This window comes from Drosophila pseudoobscura, chromosome X (assembly GCF_009870125.1).
Source record: "Drosophila pseudoobscura strain MV-25-SWS-2005 chromosome X, UCI_Dpse_MV25, whole genome shotgun sequence".
In the NCBI taxonomy this organism is placed as follows: domain Eukaryota; kingdom Metazoa; phylum Arthropoda; class Insecta; order Diptera; family Drosophilidae; genus Drosophila; species Drosophila pseudoobscura.
The window spans coordinates 56,114,681-56,127,551 of NC_046683.1; positions in this window are offsets into that span (position 1 = coordinate 56,114,681).

Here is a 12,871-nt window from a genome sequence, read left to right on the forward strand (position 1 = left end):
GGTTTCTTCTGCACGCTATATCTCTGCAATATGGCAGCCGATCGGGGCGCGGCATGTCTTTTCATGATCGGGCGAGTCCTGCCAATTGACTGCAATCGGAAAAAAGGACATCCATTTTTTCACGATTTTCGCAAAAAATCATGATGGTTACATCATTAAATTTGCCAAAAATCGGCCTCATTTTCAAAGTCGAGATTTTGATGCCGAACGACAGGCTGGATCCTCCCGATCCTGGGAGAGTTGGTCTCTCACCGATCTGGCCCTATTTGTCTGAGATATAGCCTTCCTAGGAGTTAGTTTTGCATATCCCTAGAATACTGGTTTCTTCTGCACGCTATATCTCTGCAATATGGCAGCCGATCGGGGCGCGGCATGTCTTTTCATGATCGGGCGAGTCCTGCCAATTGACTGCAATCGGAAAAAAGGACATCCATTTTTTCACGATTTTCGCAAAAAATCATGATGGTTACATCATTAAATTTTCAAAAAATCGGCCTCATTTTCAAAATCGAAATTCTGATGCGGTTCGAAAGTCTGGATCCTCCCGATCCTGGGAGAGCTGGTCTCTCACCGATCTGGCCCTATTTGCTTGAGATATAGCCCTCCTAGGAGTTGGTATTGCATATCCCTAGAATACAGGTTTCTTCTGCACGCTATATCTCTGCAATACGGCAGCCGATCGGGGTGCGGTATGTCTTTTCACGATCGGGCGAGTCCTGCCAATCGATTGCAATCGGAAAAAAGGACATCCATTATTTCACGATTTTCGCAAAAAATCATGATGGTTACATCATTAAATTTGCCAAAAATCGGCCTCATTTTCAAAGTCGAGATTTTGATGCGGTTCGAAAGTCTGGATCCTCTCGATCCTGGGAGAGTTGGTCTCTCACCGATCTGGCCCTATTTGTCTGAGATATAGCTCTCCTAGGAGTTAGTTTTGCATATCCCTAGAATACAGGTTTCTTCTACACGCTATATCTCTGCAATATGGCAGCCGATCGGGGCGCGGCATGTCTTTTCATGATCGGGCGAGTCCTGCCAATTGACTGCAATCGGAAAAAAGGACATCCATTTTTTCACGATTTTCGCAAAAAATCATGATGGTTACATCATTAAATTTTCAAAAAATCGGCCTCATTTTCAAAGTCGAGATTTTGATGCCGAACGACAGGCTGGATCCTCCCGATCCTGGGAGAGTTGGTCTCTCACCGATCTGGCCCTATTTGTCTGAGATATAGCTCTCCTAGGAGTTGGTTTTGCATATCCCTAGAATACAGGTTTCTTCTACACGCTATATCTCTGCAATATGGCAGCCGATCGGGGCGCGGCATGTCTTTTCATGATCGGGCGAGTCCTGCCAATTGACTGCAATCGGAAAAAAGGACATCCATTTTTTCACGATTTTCGCAAAAAATCATGATGGTTACATCATTAAATTTGCCAAAAATCGGCCTCATTTTCAAAGTCGAGATTTTGATGCCGAACGACAGGCTGGATCCTCCCGATCCTGGGAGAGTTGGTCTCTCACCGAACTGGCCCTATTTGTCTGAGATATAGCTCTCCTAGGAGTTGGTTTTGCATATCCCTAGAATACAGGTTTCTTCTACACGCTATATCTCTGCAATATGGCAGCCGATCGGGGCGCGGCATGTCTTTTCATGATCGGGCGAGTCCTGCCAATTGACTGCAATCGGAAAAAAGGACATCCATTTTTTCACGATTTTCGCAAAAAATCATGATGGTTACATCATTAAATTTGCCAAAAATCGGCCTCATTTTCAAAGTCGAGATTTTGATGCCGAACGACAGGCTGGATCCTCCCGATCCTGGGAGAGTTGGTCTCTCACCGAACTGGCCCTATTTGTCTGAGATATAGCTCTCCTAGGAGTTGGTTTTGCATATCCCTAGAATACAGGTTTCTTCTACACGCTATATCTCTGCAATATGGCAGCCGATCGGGGCGCGGCATGTCTTTTCATGATCGGGCGAGTCCTGCCAATTGACTGCAATCGGAAAAAAGGACATCCATTTTTTCACGATTTTCGCAAAAAATCATGATGGTTACATCATTAAATTTGCCAAAAATCGGCCTCATTTTCAAAGTCGAGATTTTGATGCCGAACGACAGGCTGGATCCTCCCGATCCTGGGAGAGTTGGTCTCTCACCGAACTGGCCCTATTTGTCTGAGATATAGCTCTCCTAGGAGTTGGTTTTGCATATCCCTAGAATACAGGTTTCTTCTACACGCTATATCTCTGCAATATGGCAGCCGATCGGGGCGCGGCATGTCTTTTCATGATCGGGCGAGTCCTGCCAATTGACTGCAATCGGAAAAAAGGACATCCATTTTTTCACGATTTTCGCAAAAAATCATGATGGTTACATCATTAAATTTGCCAAAAATCGGCCTCATTTTCAAAGTCGAGATTTTGATGCGGTTCGAAAGTCTGGATCCTCTCGATCCTGGGAGAGTTGGTCTCTCACCGATCTGGCCCTATTTGTCTGAGATATAGCTCTCCTAGGAGTTAGTTTTGCATATCCCTAGAATACAGGTTTCTTCTGCACGCTATATCTCTGCAATATGGCAGCCGATCGGGGCGCGGCATGTCTTTTCATGATCGGGCGAGTCCTGCCAATTGACTGCAATCGGAAAAAAGGACATCGATTTTTTCACGATTTTCGCAAAAAATCATGATGGTTACATCATTAAATTTGCCAAAAATCGGCCTCATTTTCAAAGTCGAGATTTTGATGCCGAACGACAGGCTGGATCCTCCCGATCCTGGGAGAGTTGGTCTCTCACCGATCTGGCCCTATTTGTCTGAGATATAGCTCTCGTAGGAGTTGGTTTTGCATATCGAAAGAACACAAGTTTCTTCTGCACGCTATATCTCTGCGCCTCATTTTCAAAGTCGAGATTTTGATGCGGTTCGAAAGTCTGGATCCTCTCGATCCTGGGAGAGTTGGTCTCTCACCGATCTGGCCCTATTTGTCTGAGATATAGCTCTCCTAGGAGTTAGTTTTGCATATCCCTAGAATACAGGTTTCTTCTGCACGCTATATCTCTGCAATATGGCAGCCGATCGGGGCGCGGCATGTCTTTTCATGATCGGGCGAGTCCTGCCAATTGACTGCAATCGGAAAAAAGGACATCCATTTTTTCACGATTTTCGCAAAAAATCATGATGGTTACATCATTAAATTTGCCAAAAATCGGCCTCATTTTCAAAGTCGAGATTTTGATGCCGAACGACAGGCTGGATCCTCCCGATCCTGGGAGAGTTGGTCTCTCACCGAACTGGCCCTATTTGTCTGAGATATAGCTCTCCTAGGAGTTGGTTTTGCATATCCCTAGAATACAGGTTTCTTCTACACGCTATATCTCTGCAATATGGCAGCCGATCGGGGCGCGGCATGTCTTTTCATGATCGGGCGAGTCCTGCCAATTGACTGCAATCGGAAAAAAGGACATCGATTTTTTCACGATTTTCGCAAAAAATCATGATGGTTACATCATTAAATTTGCCAAAAATCGGCCTCATTTTCAAAGTCGAGATTTTGATGCCGAACGACAGGCTGGATCCTCCCGATCCTGGGAGAGTTGGTCTCTCACCGAACTGGCCCTATTTGTCTGAGATATAGCTCTCCTAGGAGTTGGTTTTGCATATCCCTAGAATACAGGTTTCTTCTACACGCTATATCTCTGCAATATGGCAGCCGATCGGGGCGCGGCATGTCTTTTCATGATCGGGCGAGTCCTGCCAATTGACTGCAATCGGAAAAAAGGACATCCATTTTTTCACGATTTTCGCAAAAAATCATGATGGTTACATCATTAAATTTTCAAAAAATCGGCCTCATTTTCAAAATCGAAATTCTGATGCGGTTCGAAAGTCTGGATCCTCCCGATCCTGGGAGAGCTGGTCTCTCACCGATCTGGCCCTATTTGCCTGAGATATAGCCCTCCTAGGAGTTGGTATTGCATATCCCTAGAATACAGGTTTCTTCTGCACGCTATATCTCTGCAATACGGCAGCCGATCGGGGTGCGGTATGTCTTTTCACGATCGGGCGAGTCCTGCCAATCGATTGCAATCGGAAAAAAGGACATCCATTATTTCACGATTTTCGCAAAAAATCATGATGGTTACATCATTAAATTTGCCAAAAATCGGCCTCATTTTCAAAGTCGAGATTTTGATGCCGAACGACAGGCTGGATCCTCCCGATCCTGGGAGAGTTGGTCTCTCACCGATCTGGCCCTATTTGTCTGAGATATAGCCTTCCTAGGAGTTAGTTTTGCATATCCCTAGAATACTGGTTTCTTCTGCACGCTATATCTCTGCGCCTCATTTTCAAAGTCGAGATTTTGATGCCGAACGACAGGCTGGATCCTCCCGATCCTGGGAGAGTTGGTCTCTCACCGATCTGGCCCTATTTGTCTGAGATATAGCTCTCCTAGGAGTTGGTTTTGCATATCCAGGTAGAATACAGGTTTCTTCTGCACGCTATATCTCTGCAATATGGCAGCCGATCGGGGCGCGGCATGTCTTTTCATGATCGGGCGAGTCCTGCCAATTGACTGCAATCGGAAAAAAGGACATCGATTTTTTCACGATTTTCGCAAAAAATCATGATGGTTACATCATTAAATTTGCCAAAAATCGGCCTCATTTTCAAAGTCGAGATTTTGATGCCGAACGACAGGCTGGATCCTCCCGATCCTGGGAGAGTTGGTCTCTCACCGATCTGGCCCTATTTGTCTGAGATATAGCTCTCGTAGGAGTTGGTTTTGCATATCGAAAGAACACAAGTTTCTTCTGCACGCTATATCTCTGCGCCTCATTTTCAAAGTCGAGATTTTGATGCGGTTCGAAAGTCTGGATCCTCTCGATCCTGGGAGAGTTGGTCTCTCACCGATCTGGCCCTATTTGTCGGAGATATAGCTCTCCTAGGAGTTAGTTTTGCATATCCCTAGAATACAGGTTTCTTCTGCACGCTATATCTCTGCAATATGGCAGCCGATCGGGGCGCGGCATGTCTTTTCATGATCGGGCGAGTCCTGCCAATTGACTGCAATCGGAAAAAAGGACATCCATTTTTTCACGATTTTCGCAAAAAATCATGATGGTTACATCATTAAATTTGCCAAAAATCGGCCTCATTTTCAAAGTCGAGATTTTGATGCCGAACGACAGGCTGGATCCTCCCGATCCTGGGAGAGTTGGTCTCTCACCGAACTGGCCCTATTTGTCTGAGATATAGCTCTCCTAGGAGTTGGTTTTGCATATCCCTAGAATACAGGTTTCTTCTACACGCTATATCTCTGCAATATGGCAGCCGATCGGGGCGCGGCATGTCTTTTCATGATCGGGCGAGTCCTGCCAATTGACTGCAATCGGAAAAAAGGACATCCATTTTTTCACGATTTTCGCAAAAAATCATGATGGTTACATCATTAAATTTGCCAAAAATCGGCCTCATTTTCAAAGTCGAGATTTTGATGCCGAACGACAGGCTGGATCCTCCCGATCCTGGGAGAGTTGGTCTCTCACCGAACTGGCCCTATTTGTCTGAGATATAGCTCTCCTAGGAGTTGGTTTTGCATATCCCTAGAATACAGGTTTCTTCTACACGCTATATCTCTGCAATATGGCAGCCGATCGGGGCGCGGCATGTCTTTTCATGATCGGGCGAGTCCTGCCAATTGACTGCAATCGGAAAAAAGGACATCCATTTTTTCACGATTTTCGCAAAAAATCATGATGGTTACATCATTAAATTTGCCAAAAATCGGCCTCATTTTCAAAGTCGAGATTTTGATGCCGAACGACAGGCTGGATCCTCCCGATCCTGGGAGAGTTGGTCTCTCACCGATCTGGCCCTATTTGTCTGAGATATAGCTCTCGTAGGAGTTGGTTTTGCATATCGAAAGAACACAAGTTTCTTCTGCACGCTATATCTCTGCGCCTCATTTTCAAAGTCGAGATTTTGATGCGGTTCGAAAGTCTGGATCCTCTCGATCCTGGGAGAGTTGGTCTCTCACCGATCTGGCCCTATTTGTCTGAGATATAGCTCTCCTAGGAGTTAGTTTTGCATATCCCTAGAATACAGGTTTCTTCTGCACGCTATATCTCTGCAATATGGCAGCCGATCGGGGCGCGGCATGTCTTTTCATGATCGGGCGAGTCCTGCCAATTGACTGCAATCGGAAAAAAGGACATCCATTTTTTCACGATTTTCGCAAAAAATCATGATGGTTACATCATTAAATTTTCAAAAAATCGGCCTCATTTTCAAAATCGAAATTCTGATGCGGTTCGAAAGTCTGGATCCTCCCGATCCTGGGAGAGCTGGTCTCTCACCGATCTGGCCCTATTTGCCTGAGATATAGCCCTCCTAGGAGTTGGTATTGCATATCCCTAGAATACAGGTTTCTTCTGCACGCTATATCTCTGCAATACGGCAGCCGATCGGGGTGCGGTATGTCTTTTCACGATCGGGCGAGTCCTGCCAATTGACTGCAATCGGAAAAAAGGACATCCATTTTTTCACGATTTTCGCAAAAAATCATGATGGTTACATCATTAAATTTGCCAAAAATCGGCCTCATTTTCAAAGTCGAGATTTTGATGCCGAACGACAGGCTGGATCCTCCCGATCCTGGGAGAGTTGGTCTCTCACCGATCTGGCCCTATTTGTCTGAGATATAGCTCTCCTAGGAGTTGGTTTTGCATATCCAGGTAGAATACAGGTTTCTTCTGCACGCTATATCTCTGCAATATGGCAGCCGATCGGGGCGCGGCATGTCTTTTCATGATCGGGCGAGTCCTGCCAATTGACTGCAATCGGAAAAAAGGACATCCATTTTTTCACGATTTTCGCAAAAAATCATGATGGTTACATCATTAAATTTGCCAAAAATCGGCCTCATTTTCAAAGTCGAGATTTTGATGCCGAACGACAGGCTGGATCCTCCCGATCCTGGGAGAGTTGGTCTCTCACCGATCTGGCCCTATTTGTCTGAGATATAGCCTTCCTAGGAGTTAGTTTTGCATATCCCTAGAATACTGGTTTCTTCTGCACGCTATATCTCTGCAATATGGCAGCCGATCGGGGCGCGGCATGTCTTTTCATGATCGGGCGAGTCCTGCCAATTGACTGCAATCGGAAAAAAGGACATCCATTTTTTCACGATTTTCGCAAAAAATCATGATGGTTACATCATTAAATTTGCCAAAAATCGGCCTCATTTTCAAAGTCGAGATTTTGATGCCGAACGACAGGCTGGATCCTCCCGATCCTGGGAGAGTTGGTCTCTCACCGATCTGGCCCTATTTGTCTGAGATATAGCTCTCGTAGGAGTTGGTTTTGAATATCGAAAGAACACAAGTTTCTTCTGCACGCTATATCTCTGCAATATGGCAGCCGATCGGGGCGCGGCATGTCTTTTCATGATCGGGCGAGTCCTGCCAATTGACTGCAATCGGAAAAAAGGACATCCATTTTTTCACGATTTTCGCAAAAAATCATGATGGTTACATCATTAAATTTGCCAAAAATCGGCCTCATTTTCAAAGTCGAGATTTTGATGCCGAACGACAGGCTGGATCCTCCCGATCCTGGGAGAGTTGGTCTCTCACCGATCTGGCCCTATTTGTCTGAGATATAGCTCTCCTAGGAGTTGGTTTTGCATATCCAGGTAGAATACAGGATTCTTCTGCACGCTATATCTCTGCAATATGGCAGCCGATCGGGGCGCGGCATGTCTTTTCATGATCGGGCGAGTCCTGCCAATTGACTGCAATCGGAAAAAAGGACATCCATTTTTTCACGATTTTCGCAAAAAATCATGATGGTTACATCATTAAATTTGCCAAAAATCGGCCTCATTTTCAAAGTCGAAATTTTGATGCCGAACGACAGGCTGGATCCTCCCGATCCTGGGAGAGTTGGTCTCTCACCGATCTGGCCCTATTTGTCTGAGATATAGCTCTCGTAGGAGTTGGTTTTGCATATCGAAAGAACACAAGTTTCTTCTGCACGCTATATCTCTGCAATATGGCAGCCGATCGGGGCGCGGCATGTCTTTTCATGATCGGGCGAGTCCTGCCAATTGACTGCAATCGGAAAAAAGGACATCCATTTTTTCACGATTTTCGCAAAAAATCATGATGGTTACATCATTAAATTTGCCAAAAATCGGCCTCATTTTCAAAGTCGAGATTTTGATGCCGAACGACAGGCTGGATCCTCCCGATCCTGGGAGAGTTGGTCTCTCACCGATCTGGCCCTATTTGTCTGAGATATAGCCTTCCTAGGAGTTAGTTTTGCATATCCCTAGAATACTGGTTTCTTCTGCACGCTATATCTCTGCAATATGGCAGCCGATCGGGGCGCGGCATGTCTTTTCATGATCGGGCGAGTCCTGCCAATTGACTGCAATCGGAAAAAAGGACATCGATTTTTTCACGATTTTCGCAAAAAATCATGATGGTTACATCATTAAATTTGCCAAAAATCGGCCTCATTTTCAAAGTCGAGATTTTGATGCCGAACGACAGGCTGGATCCTCCCGATCCTGGGAGAGTTGGTCTCTCACCGAACTGGCCCTATTTGTCTGAGATATAGCTCTCCTAGGAGTTGGTTTTGCATATCCCTAGAATACAGGTTTCTTCTACACGCTATATCTCTGCAATATGGCAGCCGATCGGGGCGCGGCATGTCTTTTCATGATCGGGCGAGTCCTGCCAATTGACTGCAATCGGAAAAAAGGACATCCATTTTTTCACGATTTTCGCAAAAAATCATGATGGTTACATCATTAAATTTGCCAAAAATCGGCCTCATTTTCAAAGTCGAAATTTTGATGCCGAACGACAGGCTGGATCCTCCCGATCCTGGGAGAGTTGGTCTCTCACCGATCTGGCCCTATTTGTCTGAGATATAGCTCTCGTAGGAGTTGGTTTTGCATATCGAAAGAACACAAGTTTCTTCTGCACGCTATATCTCTGCGCCTCATTTTCAAAGTCGAGATTTTGATGCGGTTCGAAAGTCTGGATCCTCTCGATCCTGGGAGAGTTGGTCTCTCACCGATCTGGCCCTATTTGTCTGAGATACAGCCTTCCTAGGAGTTAGTTTTGCATATCCCTAGAATACAGGTTTCTTCTGCACGCTATATCTCTGCAATATGGCAGCCGATCGGGGCGCGGCATGTCTTTTCATGATCGGGCGAGTCCTGCCAATTGACTGCAATCGGAAAAAAGGACATCCATTTTTTCACGATTTTCGCAAAAAATCATGATGGTTACATCATTAAATTTGCCAAAAATCGGCCTCATTTTCAAAGTCGAGATTTTGATGCCGAACGACAGGCTGGATCCTCCCGATCCTGGGAGAATTGGTCTCTCACCGATCTGGCCCTATTTGTCTGAGATATAGCTCTCGTAGGAGTTGGTTTTGCATATCGAAAGAACACAAGTTTCTTCTGCACGCTATATCTCTGCGCCTCATTTTCAAAGTCGAGATTTTGATGCGGTTCGAAAGTCTGGATCCTCTCGATCCTGGGAGAGTTGGTCTCTCACCGATCTGGCCCTATTTGTCTGAGATATAGCTCTCCTAGGAGTTAGTTTTGCATATCCCTAGAATACAGGTTTCTTCTGCACGCTATATCTCTGCAATATGGCAGCCGATCGGGGCGCGGCATGTCTTTTCATGATCGGGCGAGTCCTGCCAATTGACTGCAATCGGAAAAAAGGACATCCATTTTTTCACGATTTTCGCAAAAAATCATGATGGTTACATCATTAAATTTGCCAAAAATCGGCCTCATTTTCAAAGTCGAGATTTTGATGCCGAACGACAGGCTGGATCCTCCCGATCCTGGGAGAGTTGGTCTCTCACCGAACTGGCCCTATTTGTCTGAGATATAGCTCTCCTAGGAGTTGGTTTTGCATATCCCTAGAATACAGGTTTCTTCTACACGCTATATCTCTGCAATATGGCAGCCGATCGGGGCGCGGCATGTCTTTTCATGATCGGGCGAGTCCTGCCAATTGACTGCAATCGGAAAAAAGGACATCCATTTTTTCACGATTTTCGCAAAAAATCATGATGGTTACATCATTAAATTTGCCAAAAATCGGCCTCATTTTCAAAGTCGAGATTTTGATGCCGAACGACAGGCTGGATCCTCCCGATCCTGGGAGAGTTGGTCTCTCACCGATCTGGCCCTATTTGTCTGAGATATAGCTCTCGTAGGAGTTGGTTTTGCATATCGAAAGAACACAAGTTTCTTCTGCACGCTATATCTCTGCGCCTCATTTTCAAAGTCGAGATTTTGATGCGGTTCGAAAGTCTGGATCCTCTCGATCCTGGGAGAGTTGGTCTCTCACCGATCTGGCCCTATTTGTCTGAGATATAGCTCTCCTAGGATTTAGTTTTGCATATCCCTAGAATACAGGTTTCTTCTGCACGCTATATCTCTGCAATATGGCAGCCGATCGGGGCGCGGCATGTCTTTTCATGATCGGGCGAGTCCTGCCAATTGACTGCAATCGGAAAAAAGGACATCCATTTTTTCACGATTTTCGCAAAAAATCATGATGGTTACATCATTAAATTTGCCAAAAATCGGCCTCATTTTCAAAGTCGAGATTTTGATGCCGAACGACAGGCTGGATCCTCCCGATCCTGGGAGAGTTGGTCTCTCACCGAACTGGCCCTATTTGTCTGAGATATAGCTCTCCTAGGAGTTGGTTTTGCATATCCCTAGAATACAGGTTTCTTCTACACGCTATATCTCTGCAATATGGCAGCCGATCGGGGCGCGGCATGTCTTTTCATGATCGGGCGAGTCCTGCCAATTGACTGCAATCGGAAAAAAGGACATCCATTTTTTCACGATTTTCGCAAAAAATCATGATGGTTACATCATTAAATTTGCCAAAAATCGGCCTCATTTTCAAAGTCGAGATTTTGATGCCGAACGACAGGCTGGATCCTCCCGATCCTGGGAGAGTTGGTCTCTCACCGATCTGGCCCTATTTGTCTGAGATATAGCCTTCCTAGGAGTTAGTTTTGCATATCCCTAGAATACTGGTTTCTTCTGCACGCTATATCTCTGCAATATGGCAGCCGATCGGGGCGCGGCATGTCTTTTCATGATCGGGCGAGTCCTGCCAATTGACTGCAATCGGAAAAAAGGACATCCATTTTTTCACGATTTTCGCAAAAAATCATGATGGTTGCATCATTAAATTTGCCAAAAATCGGCCTCATTTTCAAAGTCGAGATTTTGATGCCGAACGACAGGCTGGATCCTCCCGATCCTGGGAGAGTTGGTCTCTCACCGATCTGGCCCTATTTGTCTGAGATATAGCTCTCCTAGGAGTTGGTTTTGCATATCCAGGTAGAATACAGGATTCTTCTGCACGCTATATCTCTGCAATATGGCAGCCGATCGGGGCGCGGCATGTCTTTTCATGATCGGGCGAGTCCTGCCAATTGACTGCAATCGGAAAAAAGGACATCCATTTTTTCACGATTTTCGCAAAAAATCATGATGGTTACATCATTAAATTTGCCAAAAATCGGCCTCATTTTCAAAGTCGAGATTTTGATGCCGAACGACAGGCTGGATCCTCCCGATCCTGGGAGAGTTGGTCTCTCACCGAACTGGCCCTATTTGTCTGAGATATAGCTCTCCTAGGAGTTGGTTTTGCATATCCCTAGAATACAGGTTTCTTCTACACGCTATATCTCTGCAATATGGCAGCCGATCGGGGCGCGGCATGTCTTTTCATGATCGGGCGAGTCCTGCCAATTGACTGCAATCGGAAAAAAGGACATCCATTTTTTCACGATTTTCGCAAAAAATCATGATGGTTACATCATTAAATTTGCCAAAAATCGGCCTCATTTTCAAAGTCGAGATTTTGATGCCGAACGACAGGCTGGATCCTCCCGATCCTGGGAGAGTTGGTCTCTCACCGATCTGGCCCTATTTGTCTGAGATATAGCCTTCCTAGGAGTTAGTTTTGCATATCCCTAGAATACTGGTTTCTTCTGCACGCTATATCTCTGCAATATGGCAGCCGATCGGGGCGCGGCATGTCTTTTCATGATCGGGCGAGTCCTGCCAATTGACTGCAATCGGAAAAAAGGACATCCATTTTTTCACGATTTTCGCAAAAAATCATGATGGTTACATCATTAAATTTGCCAAAAATCGGCCTCATTTTCAAAGTCGAGATTTTGATGCCGAACGACAGGCTGGATCCTCCCGATCCTGGGAGAGTTGGTCTCTCACCGATCTGGCCCTATTTGTCTGAGATATAGCTCTCCTAGGAGTTGGTTTTGCATATCCAGGTAGAATACAGGATTCTTCTGCACGCTATATCTCTGCAATATGGCAGCCGATCGGGGCGCGGCATGTCTTTTCATGATCGGGCGAGTCCTGCCAATTGACTGCAATCGGAAAAAAGGACATCCATTTTTTCACGATTTTCGCAAAAAATCATGATGGTTACATCATTAAATTTGCCAAAAATCGGCCTCATTTTCAAAGTCGAGATTTTGATGCCGAACGACAGGCTGGATCCTCCCGATCCTGGGAGAGTTGGTCTCTCACCGATCTGGCCCTATTTGTCTGAGATATAGCCTTCCTAGGAGTTAGTTTTGCATATCCCTAGAATACAGGTTTCTTCTGCACGCTATATCTCTGCAATATGGCAGCCGATCGGGGCGCGGCATGTCTTTTCATGATCGGGCGAGTCCTGCCAATTGACTGCAATCGGAAAAAAGGACATCCATTTTTTCACGATTTTCGCAAAAAATCATGATGGTTACATCATTAAATTTGCCAAAAATC